Below are 14,219 nucleotides of genomic sequence, written 5' to 3'. Positions count from 1 at the left end.
CCCTCTCCTGGGCCAGGGAAGGCCACGGAGCAAGGGACAGTCTGAAACACTGAGGGGAGGCTTGGGGCTGACTGTGGACCTACAGAAGATTTGGGAAAAAGCTGGGCGAGCAGGCAGCAGGAAAGGGTTCTGGAAGCATCACCTGGAGCCACCGTGTGTGTGTGTGTGTGTGTGTGATTTGGGTGGGTGTGGGCAGGAAGGGAGACTTCTACTCAGGACAGGAGCAGAACCCAGGGTCCCCAGGCGATCATCGGGAGAGACCCAGTTTGGGCAGATGGCGGCAGGAGCTGCGTGAGGATGTGGCGACGGGTGCCTGGAAACTGTGTAGCCCCCTCCCCATCCTGATGCTCAAATCCCCCTTAAAATGGTCCAACTGAACAGTGAGACACCCCATGTCTGGTACTTCCAGGGACAGGATAGCCCTGTTCGATCCGTTCTTTATTTTTCCAGTGGATTTTATTTGAGTCACAACTTACATGCAATAAAACGTGCAAATACCCACAGCTCACAGTAACTGCACAGCTCACTAGACGGTCACATTGGCACACACCTGTGTAACCACTTCCCAGATCGAGATAGAGAGGATTTTCACCGTCCCAGCAAGTTTCTTCATACTCCTTTGCAGGGAACAACCCCGCTACCCACCTCGGGCCGTCACTTCTCTGACTTTGATCACCTTCGGTTAGTTTTGCCCATTCTTGAAATCTGTGTAGCTGGGGTCCGTAGTCACACTTGTTTGTGCCCAGCTGGTGTATCTGTTCACACGGCACAGGTCCTCACATCACTACAGGGCGCCTCCCCTGGCGGGCACGCCTCTACCCCACTCCTACCTCAACTCTCTTCCCAGGGAGCCCCTCTCCCAGCCCCGCTCTCCACTCCAGCCCTCCAGGCCTCACTCGCCTCGATGGTGGAACCTGGCAGCAGCCGGGGTGTGCCGTGACCCCTGGGGGGGTCAGTATCGATGCGCTGCTGATGGCGTCACAGGGACAGGCTCCCCCGCGGAGCGCGGCTCGAAGAGCAAGGAGAGTTGGCTTTTTTTTTTTTTTTAAAGATTTTATTTATTTATTTGAGAGAGAGAATGAGATAGAGAGAGCATGAGAGGGTCAGAGGGAGAAGCAGACTCCCTGCCGAGCAGGGAGCCCGATGTGGGACTCGATCCCGGGACTCCAGAATCATGACCTGAGCCGAAGGCAGTTGCTTAACCAACTGAGCCACCCAGGCGCCCCGAGAGTTGGCTTTTCTTAGCTCCGGAAAGGGGAAGGCCATGGCCCGGAGTTTGGAGAGGCAGACTGGCAATGAATGTGAACGCCAGCTCTATGACCTTGAGAAAGGCATTCGACCTTCCTGGGTCTCTCAGTTTTCTCTTTTCCAAAATGAAGGGGTTGTTGGATTAGGGGCTCTCCCAGGTTCCTTGTGGTCCAGAGTCCATGATCTTGAGTCCTCACCACACGGGTTCCGCCATACATCCTCTGTGCGTATGTGGTTCCCAAGTGAAGTGTCCACTGAGTGTGTGTGTGTGTGTGTGTTTATCCCATCTTGAAGTTCAACATTCCTGCAGACCTCATTTATTTTATATCCTGGGTTTGAAAAAAAAAAAGACATTCCAACAGCAGGGATTCTAGGCTGATGGAGGGCTGGCCTCCTTGTACTGATTGATGAGGGGCTTTTTTTTTCTCCCAGCTGACCTCGGAGGCTTGCCCCTACCCTCAGGCAAAGGGCTATCTGGTGGTCCCCTCTATAGAAGTTTCCAGAAATGGATGAAAGGACAGTTCTGTTTGGAGAGTATTTTGATGTCTTGGTTCAGTGGTTTTTAGCAGGTCTTTAGACTCCAAAAAAATCTGTATTTTGGGATTCAGTTCAAAATGGGGCCCTTGAGGGAAAAAAATGGGGCCCTCGGACTGCATGGTGAGGCTATCTAAGGGCGGTTCAACCATCGGCTGTGGTCCAGCTCCTGGGCTGCCATGCTCTGTTTCCCATCTGTAAAATGGGTGAATAATCCTTGCTTTATCTTGCAGGATTGTTGTCAGCATCCAATAAAACACAGGCCAGAGAAAAGGCATTGTTCCAGTAAATCTGAGGGGTAGACCAGTGGGTTTGGTCCCTGGTTCGTCTGGGAAGTGAACTGATTCTGGTTTTTGTGTCCTGGTTTGGTCAGAGCCCAGTGATTTCTGTTCTTTCTAGCTGTCTTTCCGCCTTTTCTTACCTCTGCTCTTTTCTCCCAAACATCACCCCTCTCTCTTACCTCTCCTGCTACAGGGTGCCTTCTAATGAGCCCTCCTCCCTCTCTGCCCTTGGATGCCCACTTATCCCTCGAAGGAAATGCCTGAGTCCAGTCTAGGGATCTGACCGTGGTACCACCTCTTGGTACCAGTGTGTCTCTGTCCCTAGGAGGCCACGGGTGTGCAGGGGCCTGCTGACCTATACAAATGGGCTTCTACTGCTACCAGCTGGCTCGGGATATTTAGAACCATGGCATATCAATGCTAGGTAGGACTTCGATTTCTTAAGCGAGAGCTGAATGCACTGCAGCCCAGAGAGGCTGAATCCCCTGCCCCGGGGCCCCTGGATGGTGTGCTCTGATTTACCTTTGCATTAGCTCTTTCAATCTGCTGTCTCTGATTGCTCCTCCCTCATTTATGTGGGTTTGCTTTGTCTTAGGCTCTTTGAGGACCTGGAAGAAGCCTCACACAGGTACTCAATATTTATCTTTGATCAGATTGGACAGTTAATAAATATTTGTTTCAGTTAATGGAAGTCTGAAGGAATAGATACATCATGTGACGTGTTCTTGCATGTGAATGATTTGTGACTACACCTAGCCTTTGGTCCCAAGGCTTGGAAACCTCTCAACATCGTCCCCTGCCACCCCCGCCTTTCTTGGTAGTGCCTTCTGCCATTATTTGGAGCCGAGAAGGTCCTGGCCAACATGAGATGGAGGCAAAGGGGTTAATCTCCATCTTCATTCTTCTTCCTTTGCCTCCTGTGCTCTGAACATCCTTGAAACATTACCTGCAAGTTACTGGAGCTTTAAATCGAAATGTCAACCCCCTCTTCATTCCCACTTGCTGTGCCGGCCCCTGCGGGACAGAATGCACCGCTTTCATGGTGGGTGACATCCTTCCTAATACGTCTGCTGTGGGTGACTTCACCCGCGTAGCATCTGCTGTGCCAACGATGGGCTCACAGATAATGAGTGCTTGGATCTTACCCTTTCATTATGTCATTGGGTTCCCAGCTTCTGAAACTCAGAATCAAGACAGAACCACAACATGAGGGGAATTTTTCTGAGTTCAGCGTGACCTCCAGGCTCTTGGTGAACATGCAGAACCCGACGCCCAGGAACCTCCCTGTGCTGGGTCATTGCTGAAGCTGAAAACAAAAGCATTTCTATAGAGGATCTAGAGCTGTGGGTGATGTCCTCTTTCCAGAAGACCGAACGCAGAAGGACCCTCTCTCTGTTTCTAGCGTGGGGTGGTGTCTGCGTTTCTCTGCTGCCTGTATGAGCCGGGCAGCTTGCCTGACAGCTTTTGGCATTGGGCAGGGAGATGGTGCTTTGGGTCCCCCACATCCCAGCTGCATGGCACCAAACCACTGTTCCTAACTTGAGCCCAGGTTACTCCATCTTCCTAGATCCAGATTCAAAGTGGTGCTGTTCGTTTGCTGACAATAGAGATACAGTCCCAAACCCGGAGGAAACTGACAAGGGTTATTTCATAGCCTCCTTTAAAAGAGCTGGGGTTGCCCTTCCAGTGATAGCGAGGTAAGTTATAGGTGTCCCCCCTAAACTAGTTTCCAGAAATAGTAGAGCTTTTTCTACAGTCAAGATTGCCTCAAGGCCAAGGTCCACTGGAGGTTCAGACGTGGTGCTTTCCCCCACAGAGGAGCCATCTAACAATTTCCATGGCTCTCTGAAGCTCCTCCTGCTCCCTGGCCACCACAGGGCCTGGGCTGCAAGGGGCCTCATCCCCAGGAACAGTAATAACATTGAACATTCCAGGTAAAGCTGGGGCCCTCCATCTCCTCTGTGCTCCTGGACATCCAAGAGGTCACAGGCAGTGGGAAAGAGAAAGGAGCCCTAACTTCAATCAGGGTTTACCTACCCTGCCCTCCATCTGGGCTGCTGACCCTCAGCAGAGGGCTCCTTGCACTGTGGCCTTGGGTCCCCAATGCCATGGAGCTGGTGAGGATCGTTGGTCATAGGCAGGCTCCATCTTCATTCCTACACCCCACTTAGCCTGCCCCTTTTAGGGGGACACATCCATGGGACACGGCCCCATATCTAGAGATGTCAAGTCTGGGAGAGAGCTCAGGATGCCAAACCAGCTGCTCCAGCCTCCCTCTACTTCTTAGGAGGGCCTCTCCTGGTCTATTCATCTCCTTTTGTTTATGACTAATGGGATCCTCTTGGGACGCTTGCCATTCCATGTGTCTCATTCATTTTGGGCTGTCATAACAAATTATGGTAGACCAGGCAGCTTCAACAACAGATATTTATTTCTTATGGTTCTGGAGGTTGGAAAGTCCAAGATCAAGGCACCAGCAGATTCAGTGTCTGGTGAACACCTGCTTCTGGGTTCACGGACGGCCATCTTGCTGTGTCCTCATATGGCAGAGAGAGAGGAAGCCAACTCTTGTGTCTCAGGGCACTAATCCTCACTTGAAGGCTCTACCCTCATGACCTAGTCACCTCCCAAAGGCTCCACCTCCTAATACAATCACACTGAGGACTAGGGGTTCAGTATATGAACTTTGTGGGAAACACAAACATTCAGTTCATAACATCATGGGGCAGGGACGTAGGTGTGGAGTCCCTCCCCAGAACTCCCTACCTCAGAGACAGTGATTTAAGGCACAGAATGGCCGGCAGTCATTAGGGATTGCCTCTAAGAGAGGCTGTTTGCTCTGACCCATGAGAGTGTAGCCAAGGATATCAGTTCATTCAAGGGACAGCTAAGTACAACCCCAACAGTCGTTGCCTGGCCCATTGACTGTTTTGAGGGCTGGCCTAATGCTGGCCCCGGCCCTGGGTGTGTGTGTGTGTCCTTGGGGTACCTAGTGCGTATTCTTTAGTCTTTTCTGTGGCCATCCTTGGGGCAGAGGCCTCCTGGAAGGCTAGTCTGCTTCCTGGAATAGTCTAGGTGTGCATCTGTACATTCCTCCATATGTTCAAAAGACACTTATTAAATAACTGCAGTGTGCTAGGCTCTTGGGAAACAAGACGAAAAATAAATGTGGTCCCAGCCTCCATATAACTCATAGTCTTAAAGAGACTATAGGCAAGGAAAGAGGTGTATTAGCTAGCTATGACTGTGTCACAAATAACCGCAAAATTTCCAGTAACACGTAACAATAAACATTTAACTACATGGATTTGTGGGTTAACTGGGACGGTTCAGTTTCAGGCTGTAGGTCTGTGAGGCTTGGTTGGGCTGATCTTATTCCACGGTCATTCATCCCAGGTCCCAGGCTAAGGGGCCACAGTGACCTGGCAATGACCAAGGCTCTTCTTCTGATAACGACAAAGCAACAAAAGAGCAAGTGGAAACACACAAAACTCTCAAGACCCAGGCCTGGAATTGGCACATAGCCTTTCTGTCCATATACTCATGGCCAACACCAGTCACATGGCCAAGCAACGAAGCCAAGGGGTAGGGAAGGATATTGCTCAATGGCCAGGCTACATGCATAGGGAGAGAAGAACAGGGCTGATAATGCAATCCACCACATCGTGGGCAACTCCCATTGGCGTAGACCGCTGGGGGAGCATGATGGGGCTTGGGGGCAGTGGTTGGGGCACTAGTACAGGGTAGCAAGAGGCCACAGGTCAGTGCAGGCATTAATTATATTAGTTCTCTGGGTGGGGCTAGCAAGTTCTCCATGCAGGGTCTAGGAAGGTGCTGGTTCCTGGCTTTGGGGCCTCTGTGTGCCCATGGCTATACTAACTCCAGCATCCAGAGCATGCATGGGCATGAGCCTGACCATTCTTCGGGGCCTCAGTATGCTGCAGGGAGGGGACCACTGAGGCCCTGCTTGTCCTGTTCTTGCTCCAGGAAGGGCAGGCCCATCTCTATGGCAGAGGCCAGCCCATCGTCTGATGTCCACGCTTTGGGCATAGCCCAGGATGTGGTAGGGTATAGCGGCCATGCATGCATCCAGGGAGGCATGTCCCTCAGGTCCTTTGGCAACATCAGGCCCCTCTGAGTGTGGTACTAGAGGCTTCCCTCCCTTCTGCACGGCTTTCCTTCCCACCTGTGGAGCCATGCATCCAGCATTCTCCAGAATCAGTGTGTCTCTGCCAGCCTCCTGGTTCAGGCCACACTCGTCTTTGCCCTGACTTTTCCCAGAGTCTCCTGACGGGTCCCTCCCTCTCCCACCCTCGTCCCTCCTTTGTTTCTTCTGGACACAACACCCACGTGAACTCCCTCCCATGTAACTCAGAACCCGTCATTCTCCGCTTCACCCCTTCTGTGGCTTCCCATCGCGCCAAGGAGACAATCCCACTTTTGAGGGAGGCCTCTGGGACGTCAAGGCTCTTTGAAAACAACACTAAGGCATCATTTGCCTCTTTCGCTCTTGCTTTCCCATGAGCGTGTGGTGGAGTTTCCCACTGGCTTCACGACAGGGTGACACAGTGATTTCAGAAGCAGAAATGAGAATTTGGTTCTGAAGCTCGGCACTCAAGAGAGTCACGAAACTGTAAAACAATGCCCACTACTTTCTTTTAGACTCCTCTTTCGTAAAAATACGGTATTTGTGTTAACACGTGGGAAGTTTATTATTGTTATTTTTAAGCGAATTAACGAATATTAAAATGGTTTCAGTTTTAGTTCTAAGACAGTACCTTTGATAGACATAACCCACATAAACAGAAGCCCTTAGGGGATTTCAATAATAGAAATTTTTTAACAAAAATTTTATTTATTTATTTGAGAGAGCGAGAGAGAGAGAGAATGAGAGCGTGAGAGAGAGAGAGCACGAGCAGGGGGGAGGAGCAGAGGGAGAGGAGGAAGCAGACTCCCCGCTGAGCAGTGAACCCAATGCAGGACTCGATTCCAGGACCCCAGGATCGTGACCCAAGCCGAAGGCAGATGCTTCACCGACTGAGCCACCCAGGCGCCCCGATAATAGAAATTTTTAAGGGCTGCAAAAGGTTCCCAAAACCCAACAGTTTGAGAACCATGGACATGGAGTATTTCTGAAACTTATTTGACCCAGAATGCTCTTCCTTCACCCCTTTCGGGTCAGGTAGCAACTGTCAGCACCTGTTGGCAGTCATGTTCCATTCGGGCAGCCCTGGGACCACCGATGGTATGGGGCAGGAGGGGGCATGATATCGTTGTGGATAAGGTTCAGGACCTCAGTTCGCACCTAGTAGCTGTGTGACTCTGGGCACGTGACCTAACCTTCCGGGCCAGTGTCCTCATCTGTACGCTGATGGTGACAACAGTACTCACGACCAGTGGTACCTATACTCGAGGACTGTTGAGAAGGTTATATAGGATCACGAATGCAGGGCTCTGGATACATAACAAGCACCCAGTAAGTACTTGTTAATGTCACTACTCTGTAATAATATTACTGCTAGAGTTGTATCTTAATAAACAACAACAACAAGAACAAGAACAAAAGAAGCATTGATTCAAAGTCTAGGAGGAATGGAGGAAGAATTTACTCTGCATGTGAGTAAAGAGGAAGACAGGGGTAGTGAGGAGAAATGGCTTCTCTGGGGTATGGCCTTGAAGTCCCGCCTCAAAAGGCTGGAGGTGGGTTTTCACAGCGGGGCCCGTGGCTGGCAAGGACGGGGCCTCGCCTTAGCCAGTCTGTGGGAGGTGGGATCTCAAAAGGAGAGTGATTTTTGGGCCCTTGCTTGCTCAGCCCAAGCCTTTGGGGGACCAAGAATGTGTGATGCGCCTGGCCATCCGAAAGGCCAAATACAAAGCCAATTCTTCCTCTGTGCTGGATGGAGCAAATCTGTCGCCTCTCCCTTTGCTGGTTGCTCCCTGCTGTCTGTTTTGGAGTAACTGCTTCTTTGGCTGATCGAGTGAAACCAAGACAGGTTTGACCTTGGTGTATTTATAGCCAGGAAGTAGGAAAGTATCATGAGTAAAACCAGAGCAGGGAAACCATATGAAGTCCCCTGGGGAACGGTAGAGTTTGTGTGAAGTGTGAGTGTGTGTGTCTGAGAGAGAGAGAGAGAGAACGGGTTTGAGTGTGTCTGTGTGTGTGTGTGTGTGAACAATTTGGTCAAAGTCTTGATTATTTCCAGAAGGAAGCCTGCTTGGCTAGGTCAACTTAAAGACCAGCATTTCCTCCCTTATCTGAACTTAGTTTTACCACCTGTAAAATGGGCCTGGTGCTTGTGTCCTTGTGCCTGTGGAGGGGCCCCGTGGCCTGGGTGTAGGGTCACATGTGCCTACCTCTAAGGCACACAGTGGTGGGAGTAACAAAATTATAAACCGTTGCAAACATGAAGTGCTCTAGAAGGCATTTTTCCCCCTCTCAGTCCAATAAGAAAAACCACAGAATTGCTGGCTGAGGAGGAAAAAAAGGTCCAAACATCAGCAGTTCAACTATCTGTGGCATCCTAAACCTTCCTTCAAGTTTCTGTTGTCGTGGTGTGGTAACCACAGAGAACAATCAGCCCGAGGGATGAGGAGCTTCAGTCTGTCTGGCATACGACGTTCTTGGCTCCCATGTGCCTGTCCTCAGACTGAAGCCACTTCGAGGCCTTGGGAGTCACCACCAGGGGCAGCCCTGGGTGGCGGGGCGGGGGGGTGCTGATATGGCGGAGGTATGCCCTCAGATAAAAATTGGGCAAAAGAATTGTGGAGAAGGAGGAAGAGTGTTCCCCCAGGGGTGCAAAACAGAGTTGCATCCCTCCTCGGTGATGGCGGCGGACACACCTGGGCCTGGTGCCTCCTGATCTTCCTTCCGTTATCTTGACAGCCACGCCCCCACGGGCAGCAGCAAAATAGGGGATACCATCTGTATTAGATGATCTCTAAAGGGAGTGAGCCACCTTGAAATGACCTCAGTGGTGAGGTCACACAGCTTGGCTAGATGGCAGGTCTGTGGAGGGGCCCCGTGGCCTGGAGGTAGGGTGCCCATCTGCTTTCTCATGCAAGGTGGGACCTTTCTTCTGAGAATGAAAGGAGGTGCTATTAGTAATTACTCTGGGTAATGGGAGTAAACTGGGACAGTCTGGGTAGAGGAGACATATGGTCACTTCCTTGGAGGTCATGAGAGGCTGGTGGAGGAGTTTAGCCCAGGGGGTTTCCCATGGAAGGGTGGCCGGGCCACTTCACGAGGGTTTAGGGCACAGGGAGAAAAAGCACCACCATTTCCACCCGAAGAGGGGTTGGCCCCTGGCAGCTGTGTTGAGAAAGGGACTAAAGGTTGTTACTCTGCTGGCAGAGGGGCCCTTTCTGGAGGCCTGGAGACCCAGACTGGAGTCATCCTCATGCTGTGCATTCTTCCAGGGGGTTAAACTTTCCAAAACACTTTCACAGGATCCACAATATCATCAGAAAACCCCACCCGACCTTCCAAGGGGGGATGGGGCAGATTACCACTTGAGAGGTGAGGAACTTGAGGAGCAGATGGGCCCAAAGCCCTCGGCCTGTGGGGAGTGAAGTCGTTGCCCAGCATCTGGCTGAGGGAACGTTCGATCCACCACGCTACCTACCAGGAAAATGGCTAAGGTCCGAGTTTCTTACACTGCATTTCTACCCAACCGGTGACCTTCAAGGCGGTGCGGGGAATCAGGAAGGAGAAGCCTGCCGTGCTGTGGAACAGAGAAGGCCCTCCAGGTGGAGAAGCAGAGCTTGGGAGCCTGTCTGGATGTGCGGCTAAGCCTCCACCCAGGTCTCTGTGTCTTCGTGGCTTTACAGGACCAGCTGTGCCCAGGGCACGGGGACAGGCTGGATGACAGATGCACCGAACCACCGAGCCCTCCAAGGACAGTGACTCACTTCTCCTGCAGTTTGGTGGAATGGCAGAAGGTTGGAGCTGAAAGCGGCCTTGGTAGTCATGTCCTCCAACTCCCTTATCTGAAAGATGGAGAACCTGATGTCCGCAGTGGGAGGAGGAGGCGACGTGTGCTACTCCGCACCAGGCATCTGCTTGCATGCGTCTCAGTTAATCTGCAAAACCCTCCGGGAAAGGAAATACAATCCGAGGTTAGCTCTGTCGTCCAACTGACTAGGTGGGGAGGCAGGACTTGAACCCAGTTCTCAGGCTCTCTCTGAAACCCACACTCTTTACAACCCCACAGCACCCCCTTCTCCCCAGGGCTTTGTCGGGAAGAGGTCAAGCTGAGCTGAAAGTATGCTGATCCCCATCTAAGTCTTTTTTAGGTCAACTCTCATTGTAAATATTTTCTCTTTGATTTTGCAACCCATGGCAGTTAGTGACCAGGGCTGCAAAGGGAAGATAAGCTTGCAAGAGAGGAACCTCCCATCTGGCCCTAGTGAACCAGGGGCAATTTCCCAGTGACTCTCAGGCTGTCAGATGCAATGACCCCATGAGGTGAACACTGAGCCACTCTGTAGATCTGCCTGGGGTTCACTTTTCCATGATCTCAGCAGAACCGGATAAGCCAGAAGCAGATCAGGCTCAGGGATGAGGGAGGATGTTGTGGCAGGTCCTGAAAGCCCACCCTGCCCCAGCAGAGGGATCGGGGCGGGGGGGGGGCGGTGGAAGAGTTGGGTGGGGGTGGGGGGGGAGGGGAGAGGCAGGTAATGTACCACTGGGCAGGTGCGCTCTTGTGGGGTCACCTCCGACCTGCTCTCTCCAGAGATGCTGGCCAATCCACAGAAAGAGGGGCAATGGGAACCGTATTCCCAAGAAGACAGTGAGTCTCACGTGGGGCTGGTGGTCTCCCTAAAGAGAGGGAGCCCGGATCCGGCGGAAGGGGCAATTATGCAAGCAGTGATGGGTGCGGGGCCTGTCCTGGAGGCAAGGGTCAGCCCAGTAAGAACAAACAGGTTGTTTTGGAAAATTGTCTGGCACCCTCCCCCTCAGCCTGCATTCAGGGGCCAGTATTTTCCGCGTCTTTTGCCTTACTTGTTGATCAGCACTTACCACATCCTTGAGAAACAGGTCAACACACAGGTGACCCTTTTTACCCACGGGGTCGATGTTTGGAACTCTGATCCACACAGGGGCAGCCTAGCCACCTCCGGCCCTTCCTGCCCCGGGGACTCTGCTGGGCTGGTCCCCCCCCACCCCCAAATGACAGTCCTGTCCGTTTCCACCCGTGAGATCCTGCTCGCCTTTCAAGGCTCCGCCGGAAGTGTCTTTTCTGCTGCCTGCCGCCTTTTTTTTTTCCTCCCCCATTTTTAACCTTTCTGCATGATGAGCATTTCAAACATTCCCCAAACTGGGGAGCAGAGTATGGTGGGCACCACCCATGTGTCATCTGAAATCAAGACTCTACCACACTCGCTTCATCTCTCTCTCTCTCTTTGTGAATTTTTTATGGCATCATGTCATTTCACTTCTGCACACTAGATTTTGCATCTCTAAAAAAGACGGGCATTTTCAGACATAATGATATTATGGTGATGGACCTAAAAATTACCAGTACCTGATCCATACTGAGATTCCAATTGTCCCCCTTTTTTTTTTTTCTAACAGTCGATTCTTTTGAATCCAGTCTACCATTTGATTCGGTCAAGTTTTTGAAGGAATGGGGCCAATTGTTCTTCATAACTCCCGCACGTGGCTTCTGCCTCTGGCTTCCCATTTATGCTTGTCTTACAGCCCTTATTATAGGCGCTCTCAATTATGCCACCGCTGCCCTGGCCCTCGGTCCCTCCTCAGCGTGAGCTTTTAGAGAGCAGGCATGATGGATGCTCTTCATCTCTGTGCCCCTCTTGCCCGACGTGGTGCTTTGTGCATAATAAGCGTTCCATTGATGCTCAACCACATCACTGCCTCAGAGTGACTTTTTCTCTTTGCCACTTAAAACTTCAAAGTCTTAAGATTTTGAAACCCCCATGGCTGGGAGTGACCGTCAGAGCCAGAGGTTTGTACCCAGAGCAGAGGGCAGATCGGATTACCTTTTAGACTCAGCATGACTCTGCAGTTTTGGGGATCCAGAGCCTGGCTGATCCCGGACGTTGACTTCGTCCTCCAACCTTGCTCTGGGATTTATCAACATCCTCGTGGTTAAATTCCACAAGCTGGCGTGATCTGAGGAGGGAAATTAGGGCATGATTTCTTGCCATCACTTTTTACAGCTTGGCAAGGGACAGAAAGGTTATCCTTTCCCTCCCCGTGTTGCTCTGTCATTTAGTGAGGTTGCCTAGAGTTGAGACCCTGGTGCGTTTGGGAGGTAGAACCTCCTGCCCCTCGCCTTGCTTTCTGACCCAATTCCCTGATCTCACAAACTTTTACTTGTTTATTTCTAGAGGTATAATCTGTATGCCATACTGAGAGTGAATGAGAAAATATGGCTTGGATTATGGAATTCAGCTTTACGATTCATTTGTTTGACAAGCTGTTTTTTTTTGAGAACCTACCACGTGCCAGGCCTTGCCTGCCTGGGTTCTGGGAGTCCAGAAGTGACCAAGGCCCATTTGACCAGCTAGGAGTTCACTGTTTAATGAAATAGACCCTTGGTGCCATAGAATAAGGAAGACTGGACATTATGGAAGACAGAGAAGGGCAGCCATGTCAGACTGCTGGAGTATGGGAGGGCTTCCTGGAGGAGGCAGCTTCTCAGCTGAACCTTGAATGATGCATAGGAATTTGCTGGGGGAAGGGGAAAGAGGGAAGAACATTGCAGATATAGCCCAAGGCTACAGAATAACATATGGAAAGAGAAATTGTATTTATTCTGCATTTTTTTTTTTTACCCTGTATTTTCAGAGACACTTGTAATGTCATTCAAAGTTCTCAAATGATTTAAAAAAAAAATAGGCCTTGGGGAGGTTAAATGATTTATCCAAGGGAAGAAAGAAGAATTAGGATTATGGCCACAGATTCTCTGAGAAGCAGTTCAGCATCCCGTGTAACACCCACCCCATTATTCTATGCCCACGTACCACCCATCCGTCCATGAAGTAACTCCGAAATTCTCATCTGTGCCAGTCAGAGAAGGGCCCGGCCCTGTTCAGGGAGCACACAGTCGCTGCATTCTGGAAGGAGTGATCAGGCCCCATCTACAGGTGAGCGGAATCACCTATGGCCTCTTCACAATATCCCCATGGTGCCCCTCAGCAACGGGCCTTATCTCAGGGCAACAGGCCTTATCTGAGAGAATGGAAAAGTTTCTCTTCCTGAAGCGGACACAGACTGTTTTCTGTTGGCTTCCTGACAAGCTAGAAATACCAGACCACTGACCAAGCAGGATTATTTGACGGCTTATATATTATATGAAAACCATTGAGTTTTATTATATATACGTGAAGTGATAGTAAATGCAGTTAACCCAGCCACAATCTTTTTTTTTTTTTTTAAGGTTTTATTTATTATTTGACAGAGAGAAACACAGCTAGAAAGGGAACACAAGTAGGGGGAGTGGGAGAGGGAGAAGCAGGCTCCCCACGGCTCGATCCCAGGACCCCGGGATCATGACCTGAGCCGAAGGTGGACGCTTAACGACTGAGCCACCCAGGTGCCCCAACCCAGCCACAATCTTAAGGAAGACCAAGATTTTTCTTCTCTTTTCCTTGTCAGATGATTTTTCAAAATATCTCTGGAAACTTAGAAGTGTCCCTCTAGAATAGTTCAATGAGCTTTTAAAAAACCCCTTGACCCGGTATGTGCACCCCGATGTTCATAGCAGCAATGTCCACAGTGGCCAAACTGTGGAAAGAGCCAAGATGTCCATCGACAGATGAATGGATAAAGAAGATGTGATATATATACACAATGGAATATTATGCAGCCATCAAAAGGAATAAGATCTTGCCATTTGCAACGACGTGGATGGAACTGGAGGGTGTTATGCTGAGCGAAATAAGTCAATCAGAGAAAGACATGTATCATATGACCTCACTGATACGAGGAATTCTTAATCTCAGGAAACAAACTGAGGGTTGCTGGAGTGGGGGTGGGGTGGGAGGGATGGGGTGGCTGGGTGATAGACACTGGGGAGGGTATGTGCTATGGTGAGTGCTGTGAATTGTGCAAGACTGTTGAATCACAGATCTGTACCTCTGAAACAAATAATACATGATATGTTAAGAAAAAAAAAAGAAGAAGATAGCAAG

The sequence above is a fragment of the Halichoerus grypus genome, chromosome 7 (genome assembly GCF_964656455.1).
Source record: "Halichoerus grypus chromosome 7, mHalGry1.hap1.1, whole genome shotgun sequence".
Classification (NCBI taxonomy): domain Eukaryota; kingdom Metazoa; phylum Chordata; class Mammalia; order Carnivora; family Phocidae; genus Halichoerus; species Halichoerus grypus.
Note: the sequence above shows the minus strand (reverse complement) of the source record.